This window comes from Perissodus microlepis, chromosome 1 (genome assembly GCF_051167445.1).
Source record: "Perissodus microlepis isolate ML-2025 ecotype Zambia chromosome 1, ASM5116744v1, whole genome shotgun sequence".
NCBI lineage: Eukaryota > Metazoa > Chordata > Actinopteri > Cichliformes > Cichlidae > Perissodus > Perissodus microlepis.
In genome coordinates this window covers 33,717,932-33,729,450 of record NC_140461.1, presented here as the reverse complement: position 1 = coordinate 33,729,450, position 11,519 = coordinate 33,717,932, and the positions used below count along the sequence as shown (strand labels likewise).

The 11,519-nt window shown below is 38.9% G+C and overlaps 1 long non-coding RNA gene across 1 annotated transcript; it reads right to left on the bottom strand.

The window, feature by feature from the left end:
• Positions 1 to 324: 324 nt before the first annotated feature.
• Positions 325 to 5,657, bottom strand: LOC146394132 (uncharacterized). Its single transcript, XR_014797177.1, has 7 exons — positions 5,554 to 5,657; positions 3,685 to 4,079; positions 3,319 to 3,543; positions 2,677 to 2,831; positions 2,316 to 2,424; positions 2,090 to 2,211; positions 325 to 905 (listed from the first exon to the last, which is right to left on the bottom strand). It is a non-coding gene; the product is annotated as an uncharacterized LOC146394132 (long non-coding RNA).
• Positions 5,658 to 11,519: the final 5,862 nt, after the last annotated feature.

Sequence of the window (11,519 nt, the reverse complement as noted above, 5' to 3'; positions counted from 1 at the left end):
CTTCCAATATTCTAGCATAATTAAAAAACTTTGACTTTGTAAGTACATATTGTTACAGTCCTAATTCCAATATGATTCTTCATAACTCCTGCTTTGAAATACTGAACTTTAAAATTTACCTGATGAAAGATAATTTACAGTGGCACTCTGTCAGGATAATTCTGACTATAAGATCACTCTATTAATCTGAATCCTTCTGAAATGTGCTGTGAATGAATGCTGATGCAACTCACTGTGGGAAAGCTGTTAATAAAATGAATCTGTGACACATGCAACACATTCACAGAGGAAGAGGACACAAAGGGAGGACACGCAGAGGCTGTGTTAAAGTCAGAAATCCAAATCTTTAGTCAAAAACAGGCGGCGGTTACAAACAGGAAGACAAGCAGTCCATCAAACAGTCTACAGGGTCAAACATACAGAGAATTCAAACAGCAGTAAAAAAATAACTGGACACTGAAAAACTTAAAGCAATGTGAGACGCAATAAAAGGAAGCAGCGCAGTATATTGACTGAATTATCATCAATTACAAAAGAGAAAAAGAGAAAAGGAGAAAAACAATGATTTCTACGAAAATAAACCTTGATGGAAACATACAGAATGTAAACTGTGTGAGTTTGGTGAACTTTGTTAGTAACAAATGAGAAAAAAAAAGAGAGACAAAAACTCAGTATTCATTACATTACATTACATTAGAAAGCATCTAAACATTCTGGTCATGGATTTTTACAGTCTTAGTTCCGCTCGCTGTCATCATTATAATCATCATGATCAATGGCGAGGTCCTGAGGTAGGCGGGGCTGTCTCTGGTGCTGTCACCATGAAGGAACAGCATCTGGCACGTGTTGCTGAAACATCCCAGTACACTGGTGTAGTTTCCTCTCCAGCTGTTTGACATTTGACACTTCAACATTAAGGGGAAGAAGAAGAAACAGTGTTAGGTCAGGTGACCATATGGTTTCTAAAGTAACTGACAGGAAGTAACCAGGCCGTTAGAAATGGATGGCAGAAGTGGCGCAGCTGCCCCTCTGTTGGTCTTCCTTGGTCTCTTGTGTTCTGAGGGCCTCTGGGTGTCTGGAGTTTTGATCTCCTCCATACCTGCTTCATGCCCTGGTGGACGGGGCTGTGGATCCCCACACCCTCTAGCACATAGGTGTCAAACTCTGGCCTGCAGCCTAATTACATTTGGCCCGCGAAGCCATACCAAATTACTATTAGAGCTGACCTACTGGTATTATACAGCTAATATATATAGTTTAGTATTAAGCTTTGCTTGTTCCATATTCAGTTTTTCAGCAAAACTTGTTTGAGTCTATAAGAAAAGATTCATTCTCATATCTGGAGGAAGATTTTTTTTTTTATATTAATGTTAGCCCGCGACTTTGTTCCAGTTTTGAATTTTGGCCCACTGTGTATTTGAGTTTGACACCCCTGCTCTAGCAGATCATTACATGAAGGAACCTTTTAAAAACAAGCACGTCCATGCTCACAGGTGTACACACGGGTGCTCACACACACAAACTACACCCTTTTTGGCTCCTACCTCAAAGCACACTGTGCGCTGTCGATATTATGTGCTGCACAATAATGTTTAATATTTAGTATTTACTGTTATATTCCCATATATCATCGTGATGTTGTTTATTGTATTGCTCTCGTTTTCTTCTGCTTGTTTTCTTTTTTCTTTCTCAACAGGTGATCCAGGTGATTGATACATGTATTTTTTTTTTTTGTCTGCTTATTTAGTTGGGTTTTGTTTTTTTGCTCTTTATCCCCGTCCCTCTTCTCCGCTGGTTTTCCCCCTCTTCCTTTCTCCCTTTTCTTTTCCTCATTCAAGTCTGTCCCGTATCTAGCAAGTGAAAATAAAAAATAAATAAAATAAACAATAAAAGGTATATCAAATAGACCATTACGGCAAGGCTGGGATGGTCAATTTGGTAAAGTAAATCCGTTGGGCATCTTTCTTCGCCTTTAGACAATAATCCTGATGGCAAAAGAACCAAACGGGACAGGCAAAAAAAAGAAAAAAAAAGAAAAGAAATGGATGGCATGTGTTTAGAGGTACTGTAGTTGGATAACTGTACTTACCAAAAGCAGCAGCACACAGATGAAGGATCAGATGCTGAATGTTGCAGGAACATGCTCATGTGTGGTGGTCATTCAGTGCTGCTCCGGCAGGTTAGACAGTCCAAGACTGATATCCTGCCCATCTGAGAGTTTGAAAACACACATGCAAAGATTTATTTTGTATTACAGTCAAAGTTGGATGTTCATTTCTGTCCTTTAAGATGTTTGTGTATTTGAAAGTACTAACATTTAAGAATGACTTGGATCGTCTCCTTTAAAGGGGAGACAAGTGTATCCACTGATCCACGTCACTTTACCTGGATGATGACTCCTCTCTCCCCCACTCAGAAACACTCCTAATATAACCAAGCAAATAAATAATATTGAAGATTTACTTACATCATTACAAAAACAGGAAAAACATCTTCCTTTGATTCTATTTCTCCATTCCTGCTGAACATCAGGCAACAAATATCTCAATAAATCACAGTAAAATGTAAAGCACATATTTTCTCTGCTTTGTCAAACCTCTGCAGAGCCTCTGTCAAGAAAAACATATCTGTAAGCATAAAACAAATATACATTTCATAACACGTCACTGGACAAACCTCGGTCAGTTGATTTCCTCTGTGCAGTGCAGACAAGCATCAGTCAGCAAGTCAAGGTGGTGAGATGGACTGGTGCCCTTTGTGACTCTCTTCTGAGGAAACACCACCGTCTTTCCACACCGACACCATCTGTGAGCACAAACTGCTGCTCTGCTCTGCCAGCATGTAGGAAATCACATATCACACACAAAGGGGTGAAGAAACATTAGAGCTCAACTTTGGATACTTTAGATCTAAACAGATCAAACTAGCTCTTAGCTTCAACAATCAGTGAACAGAAAAACAATGATATCATACTGATTCTGTATGAATACAATATGGTATTTTCAATACAGGTGTCAAATTAATTTATTAAAACTAATACAGATATATGTATATTTTTTTTGATAAATTAGTTTGCTAAATTATAAGAATATATTTTTTTTTTTTTTTCATTTAACAATTGCAACTGACAGAAATTAAATATTGAACAAAAATATATTGTCACATTCTGAGCATGCTCAGCATGCTGACAGACTTAAAGTTGCTACAGATTTTAAGAAGTGATAATTATAGGGAAGAAACTTCTCTTTTTCATCCGTTTAATCAAACATTTGATGCCTTAGATGTCTCAGTCTATAGCGTTCTGCAACTACAACTAACCTGAGACTTGGATTTGGCTGCAGGTGCCCCTGTACATCCTTCTCAGCAGCACACATGTGGGTACCATTTAATCACACTTCTTCCTGAGCTTTTCTTCATCACAAGACCAAAGGTGGCATCCCGTGTCACAGTCTTATCATCATCCAGAAGAAACATTTGAAGAAACATCATGGAGAAGAAACATTTACGCGCCTCCTGGTTTTGTTTTCTGATCCTGCAAAAAGACTGAGGACAACAAAGCCCAAAGAACATGAGATACACAATATCCAACATTCAGACTCAATGAAGAGCACCAGGTTGGTTCAGTTATAGTAGATATAAGCATACTTCACATTACTGGGTATGAATAATAATGAGGGGGCAAACTTTGAAGATGCAGAGCATGATGTCCCATCATCAGACTGTAAACAAACATCCACCAGGCTTCTTTGTTGGCAAAATTGATGATTCTCCTATCAGGGATCAGTAGAGTGTATTAACCTGTGGTATAAGCAGCAGCCACTGAAATATTACTGTTTCAGATAAGAAATCTAGCACATAAAAGCCAGGGTGGGAGGGATCTCTGCAAACTGACGTGTGAAGTGTAAGTGTGAAGCTCAACAAAAATCTGACTCTCCAGTCACAGACAAACAAAAAACTCCAGCTGGGAGATAGAAAACGCTGTCTGGGTCTTGCTGGATGTTGCTGGTCAGAGTCCACACATTAGCAGAGTGCTTCTTGGTCCCACTGACCCATATGGACAGTGACTGTGGAGAACTGTTCTGGAAAACAGAAAAGAGAATTAAAATAACAAAAAGCCAAAGAGGATTTCCACAAAGACTCTCTTGGAATCAGCAATCAAAAAATCACTGGTTCATATTTCAATTAAATATGAACAGGTTCCTTAAATGTACGCAGTTCAGATCTGATTTAATTTAATTTCCTTCACACAGCACATTCGTCCAGGCTGACAGGTAAACATAGAATTAATCTCAGGTAAGATGACTCATAGTAGAGATTCAGTAAGAAAGATTGCCAGCTCTAATATTATTACCACACAATCCAAGGACACACCAACAGCTCAGATTTGTAGAACTATTTAAACAAATGTCTTCTGAATATTCAATTCATGTTCACAGTGGGAGGGTGGAGGGTGTCGTGGAATTTTTTAAATAAAGTCTGCAACACAGAAAGAATTTTGATCAAGCTATTTATTACTGCGCACAGGAGAGCAAACACACATCAAACATCACAGTTCAGTCATGTCAGCTCTGCCACTTCACGTGTCTCGCTATGAAACCTAACGGATCAATGGTTATGCTGTTTTGTGCCCTTGGCGTTATCAGCACCTGTAAAGGGAGTTGTTTTCTCAAACTGCTGAAGTAAGTTCATCTAGTTTTAGAAACTTTCACTGAACAGTCTATAACAGTGTCACAACTAAGCATATGCATAAGCATTTAAATACTTTAAATGAGAATAACAGAAAATTTCTATTACAGGAGCTAGAGCCTGTCCCAGTAGTCATAGGTAGAGCACACCTGGACAGGTCACCAGTCTGTCAGAGGACTAACACAGATGCAGCCTGACTCAATCCTAAATGTTCAGCACACAGAGACACAGAGGTACCGTTTAAAGTTTAGTGTTAACTTGAGTCACTGATCATTTGCAGTATTACAGAGTCTGGCAGTCTTTGCATGATGTCCACGTCACTGTAAGTTTCTAGCTGACTCTCAGGTGTGACAGGTGTGCCAGCAGGAAAGAGTAATAATAACCTGCATCCTGAGGTTTTTCATGCAGGATTAAAGGAGCCAGGCTTTGTTCACACAGCTAGGATTGTATTTTACACTGACCCTGGGTATGATACATACAGTTTAAACGAAGCACTGAAACTTGCACATATTTATTACAGATGCACTGAAGCTAATCGAGATATTTGCTGTCAATCTGTGGCTGCGATTAAACACTTTACTGGAAACTTTATTAACTAGTAACTTCATCAGTCATGACAGAAGCTAATATTTCTGCGCTAACATCGTTTAAACAGTAACAGCTTTACTCTAATATAAGCTAACGTTTACACTGTAACTTTAAGCTAGCACCATAAAGACGGTAAAACACGTAATAATATCTACAAATGCATCTTAAAGCTGTTATATTAGCACTCGGTGTATTACTAACATAACCACATTAACATTATTGACACTCGCTGACTTTTAATAGTCATTCTATAAATGCTGTCCGTTGAAATGGTCTTACCTGTAAACACTGCTGTAATCCACCGGATTCCAGCCAGAGTGGATTCTGGAGGCTTCCCACGCTCCTGTTAGTGATCCTCCATCTGGATGGATGATAACAACCTTCTGAACAATCTAGCAGGAGATGGTCCATATCTATGGGACTGATTTGTGCTAATAACGCCCATTGTATGGACTGATAACAGCCGAAACGGGTGAATAAAGTCACCCAGTCGCTAGCTGTGCCATTACCCAGCATACACCAGCACAATATTAGGCACAGCACCACCATAGACATTTTCAGTGGTTTTGAATGCAGGACATGGTTATCTTACCTTGTAAAATGCATGACAATAAAACAGCTAACCACCATAAAATGGTATTGTGTGTGTATGTATGTGCATGTGTGTGTGTGTGTGTGTGTGTGTGTGTGTGTGAGAGAGAGAGAGAGAGAGAGAGAGAGGGAGAGAGATCAAAGGCGTGCGTTTATGTTTTTTCTTGATCAAGAGTGAGCCTCCTCTCTCTTATTGGATGTATGGTATAGCATGTTTATTCAGGTGCACCTTTGAAGTCTATGAGAATACTTTGCAGCCTGGTCTGAGTGGTCATTTCTGCACAGACACAATGAAGCGTGCACTCAGTTTAGAGGAGGCTGTTGCTGCAGTTTTGCACTCTTCAGAAAGTGAAAACGAAACCACAAGCAGTGGAGATACTTCTGACAGCGAAGAAGAATTTTTGCCAGGCACCGAGGAGCTTTGCAGCTCATGTGAGGAGGAGGAGGAGGAGAAGGAGGAAGAAGAGCAGGAGGAAGAGACAAGACTGGAGGATGGCCAGTGGAGATCTAAAAATGGAGAAATCATGTGGCAACCCACACATGAAGAGGTCCTGCCATTTTTTCCTCCTCCCATTTTAACCCCAGGACCAACCCATTATGCAATTCGTAGGATCAGCAGCCCTGTGAGCACTTTCCATCTTTTTTTTTGCAGAGGACATTATGCAGCTAATCCTGCATTTCACCAACCTGCAGGGCAACAGGTCAGTAAAAGACTGGAAGGACATAGATGAGGAGGAGTTGCAGGCTTACATGGGGCTTGTGATGCTGGCTGGCCTGTACAGGTCTCAACATGAAACGACAACAAGCCTGTGGGATGGGGAGACAGGGCTCTTCTGTTTCCTGCTACCATGTCAAAAAAAAGATTTGAGCAAATTAATCGGGCAGTAAGATTCGATGATCGTCTCTCCCGTCCAGGTCGCTACAGGGGGGACAAGGCTGTGGTTTCCTACATCCCCAAGTAAAGAAAAAATGTTGTCTTATTGAGCACCAGGCACCGTGAGCTACAAGTCCAGGACTCTGGGAAGAGAAAGCCCCACATCATCCTGGATTATAACAAATGCAAAGGGGCTGTGGATCATCTGGACCAGGTAAGCACAATTATAAGTCATTTATTTGCCAAATTGTTTACCGTTTCTCATTGTTATAACTGATAAAGTCAGATAATGTGATTATGATAGTTTTAATATGAGATGATAGTTTTAGACTATGATAGTTTTGATAGTTACAGTAAGGAGGGGGGGGGGGGGGGGGGGGGGGGTATAGTTTGACGCCCACAGGCAGGAAGAATCTCTTGCTTATGGCTGTATAAATCTATTCATGTCACCTGATCATTTCTTTTTGTTTTGCAGGTTTGTGGAAACTACTCCTGCCGTAGGAGGACACGTAGGTGGCCCATGTGTCTGTTCTACCTCATGATCGAGGTAAGCTGCTATAATGCTTTCATTCAAGACAGCTGTAACTTTTGATAGAAGACGCACATACACATATTTATGGCTTTATCTTATAAAATTCGATATCCCCGTGTTGAGCAAACAGGTTTTGCAGCTGTTTGATCTAAGATTTTCAAGTTATTCACAAAATGAAAACCTATACTTTGTTTCGTGCGAGAACTCCATTCAAATGCATGTAATAGTCAGAAACGCACTGTCCTTAGCGAAATAAAGCCTTTTTGTACAACTTCATGAAGTTAGCTGTAACTTTTGATAGAAGGCTAAGACACACATATTTATGGCTTTATCTTATAAAATTCAAAATCTCCGTGTTGAGCAAACAGGTTTTGCAGCTGTTTGAGCTAAGATTTTCAAGTTATTCACAAGATGAAAACCTATACTTTGTTTCGTGCGAGAACTCCATTCAAATGCATGTAATAGTCAGAAACGCACTGTCTTTGCGAAATAAAGTGTTTTTGTAAAACTTCATGAAGTTACCTGTAACTTTTGATAGAAGGCTAAGACACACATATTTATGGCTTTATCTTATAAAATTCAAAATCTCCGTGTTGAGCAAACAGGTTTTGCAGCTGTTTGAGCTAAGATTTTCAAGTTATTCACATAATGAAAACCTATACTTTGTGTCGGGCGAGAACTCCATTCAAATGCATGTATCAGTGAGAAACGCACTGTCTTAGCGAAATAAAGCGTTTTTGTACAACTTCATAAACATAGCTATAACTTTTGATAGAAGACTCAGACACACAAATTTATAGCTTTGCCTTATAGAATTCAGCATCTCCGTTCTGGGGAAATAGGTTTTGCGGCTGTTTGAGCTAAGATTTTCAAGTTATTCACAAAATGAAAACCTATACTTTGTTTTGGGCGAGAACTCCATTCAAATGCATGTATCAGTGAGAAACGCACTGTCTTAGCGAAATAAAGCGTTTTTGTACAACATCATAAACATAGCTATAACTTTTGATAGAAGACTCAGATATACGTATTTACAGCTTTGCCTTATAGAATTCAGCATCTCCGTGCTGGGGAAATAGGTTTTGCGGCTGTTTGAGCTAAGATTTTAATGTTATTCACAAAATGAAAACCTATACTTTGTTTTGGGCGAGAACTCCATTCAAATGCATGTATCAGTGAGAAACGCACTGTCTTAGCGAAATAAAGCGTTTTTGTACAACTTCATAAACATAGCTATAACTTTTGATAGAAGACTCAGACACACATAAATACGGCTTTGCCTTATAGAATTCAGCATCTCCGTGCTGGGGAAGTAGGTTTTGCAGCTGTTTGAGCTAAGATTTTCAAGTTATTCACAAAATGAAAACCTATACTTTGTGTCGGGCGAGAACTCCATTCAAATGCATGTATCAGTGAGAAACGCACTGTCTTAGCTAAATAAAGCGTTTTTGTACAACTTCATAAACATAGCTATAACTTTTGATAGAAGACTTAGACGCACACATTTATAGCTTTGCCTTATAGAATTCAGCATCTCCGTGCTGGTGAAATAGGTTTTGCAGCTGTTTGAGCTAAGATTTTAATGTTATTCACAAAATGAAAACCTATACTTTGTTTTGGGCGAGAACTCCATTCAAATGCATGAAATAGCGAGAAACGCACTGTCTTGGCGAAATAAAGCCTTTTTGTACAACTTCATAAACATAGCTATAACTTTTGATAGAAGACTTAGACGCACACATTTATAGCTTTGCCTTATAGAATTCAGCATCTCCGTGCTGGGGAAATAGGTTTTGCAGCTGTTTGAGCTAAGATTTTCAAGTTATTCACAAAATGAAAACCTATACTTTGTGTCGGGCGAGAACTCCATTCAAATGCATGTATCAGTGAGAAACGCACTGTCTTGGCGAAATAAAGCGTTTTTGTACAACTTCATAAACATAGCTATAACTTTTGATAGAAGACTTAGACCGCCACACATTATAGCTTTGCCTTATAGAATTCAGCATCTCCGTGCTGGGGAAATAGGTTTTGCAGCTGTTTGAGCTAAGATTTTAATGTTATTCACAAAATGAAAACCTATACTTTGTTTTGGGCGAGAACTCCATTCAAATGCATGTATCAGTGAGAAACGCACTGTCTTAGCGAAATAAAGCGTTTTTGTACAACTTCATAAACATAGCTATAACTTTTGATAGAAGACTCAGATATACGTATTTACAGCTTTGCCTTATAGAATTCAGCATCTCCGTGCTGGGGAAATAGGTTTTGCAGCTGTTTGAGCTAAGATTTTCAAGTTATTCACAAAATGAAAACCTATACTTTGTGTCGGGCGAGAACTCCATTCAAATGCATGAAATAGCGAGAAACGCACTGTCTTGGCGAAATAAAGCCTTTTTGTACAACTTCATAAACATAGCTATAACTTTTGATAGAAGACTTAGACGCACACATTTATAGCTTTGCCTTATAGAATTCAGCATCTCCGTGCTGGGGAAATAGGTTTTGCAGCTGTTTGAGCTAAGATTTTAATGTTATTCACAAAATGAAAACCTATACTTTGTTTTGGGCGAGAACTCCATTCAAATGCATGTATCAGTGAGAAACGCACTGTCTTAGCGAAATAAAGCGTTTTTGTACAACTTCATAAACATAGCAATAACTTTTGATAGAAGACTCAGACACACATAAATACGGCTTTGCCTTATAGAATTCAGCATCTCCGTGCTGGGGAAATAGGTGTTGCAGCTGTTTGAGCTAAGATTTTCAAGTTATTCACAAAATGAAAACCTATACTTTGTGTCGGGCGAGAACTCCATTCAAATGCATGTATCAGCGAGAAACGCACTGTCTTGGCGAAATAAAGCCTTTTTGTACAACTTCAAAAACATAGCAATAACTTTTGATAGAAGACTCAGACACACATAAATATGGCTTTGCCTTATAGAATTCAGCATCTTCGTGCTGGGGAAATAGGTTTTGCAGCTGTTTGAGCTAAGATTTTCAAGTTATTCACAAAATGAAAACCTATACTTTGTGTCGGGCGAGAACTCCATTCAAATGCATGACATAGCGAGAAACGCACTGTCTTGGCGAAATAAAGCCTTTTTTTACAACTTCATAAACATAGCTATAACTTTTGATAGAAGACTTAGACGCACACATTTATAGCTTTGCCTTATAGAATTCAGCATCTCCGTGCTGGTGAAATAGGTTTTGCAGCTGTTTGAGCTAAGATTTTAATGTTATTCACAAAATGAAAACCTATACTTTGTGTCGGGCGAGAACTCCATTCAAATGCATGTATCAGTGAGAAACGCACTGTCTTAGCGAAATAAAGCGTTTTTGTACAACTTCATAAACATAGCTATAACTTTTGATAGAAGACTCAGATATACGTATTTACAGCTTTGCCTTATAGAATTCAGCATCTCCGTGCTGGGGAAATAGGTTTTGCAGCTGTTTGAGCTAAGATTTTCAAGTTATTCACAAAATGAAAACCTATACTTTGTGTCGGGCGAGAACTCCATTCAAATGCATGAAATAGCGAGAAACGCACTGTCTTGGCGAAATAAAGCCTTTTTGTACAACTTCATAAACATAGCTATAACTTTTGATAGAAGACTTAGACGCACACATTTATAGCTTTGCCTTATAGAATTCAGCATCTCCGTGCTGGGGAAGTAGGTTTTGCAGCTGTTTGAGCTATTTTCAAGTTATTCACAAAATGAAAACCTATACTTTGTTTTGGGCGAGAACTCCATTCAAATGCATGTATCAGTGAGAAACGCACTGTCTTGGCGAAAGAAAGCGTTTTTGTACAACTTCATAAACATAGCTATAACTTTTGATAGAAGACTCAGACACACATAAATACGGCTTTGCCTTATGGAATTCAGCATCTCCGTGCTGGGGAAATAGGTTTTGCAGCTGTGTGAGCTAAGATTTTCAAGTTATTCACAAAATGAAAACCTATACTTTGTTTTGGGCGAGAACTCCATTCAAATGCATGTATCAGTGAGAAACGCACTGTCTTAGCGAAATAAAGCGTTTTTGTACAACTTCATAAACATAGCTATAACTTTTGATAGAAGACTCAGACACACATAAATACGGCTTTGCCTTATGGAATTCAGCATCTCCGTGCTGGGGAAGTAGGTTTTGCAGCTGTTTGAGCTAAGATTTTCAAGTTATTCACAAAATGAAAACCTATACTTTGTGTCGGGAGAGAACTCCATTCAAATGCAT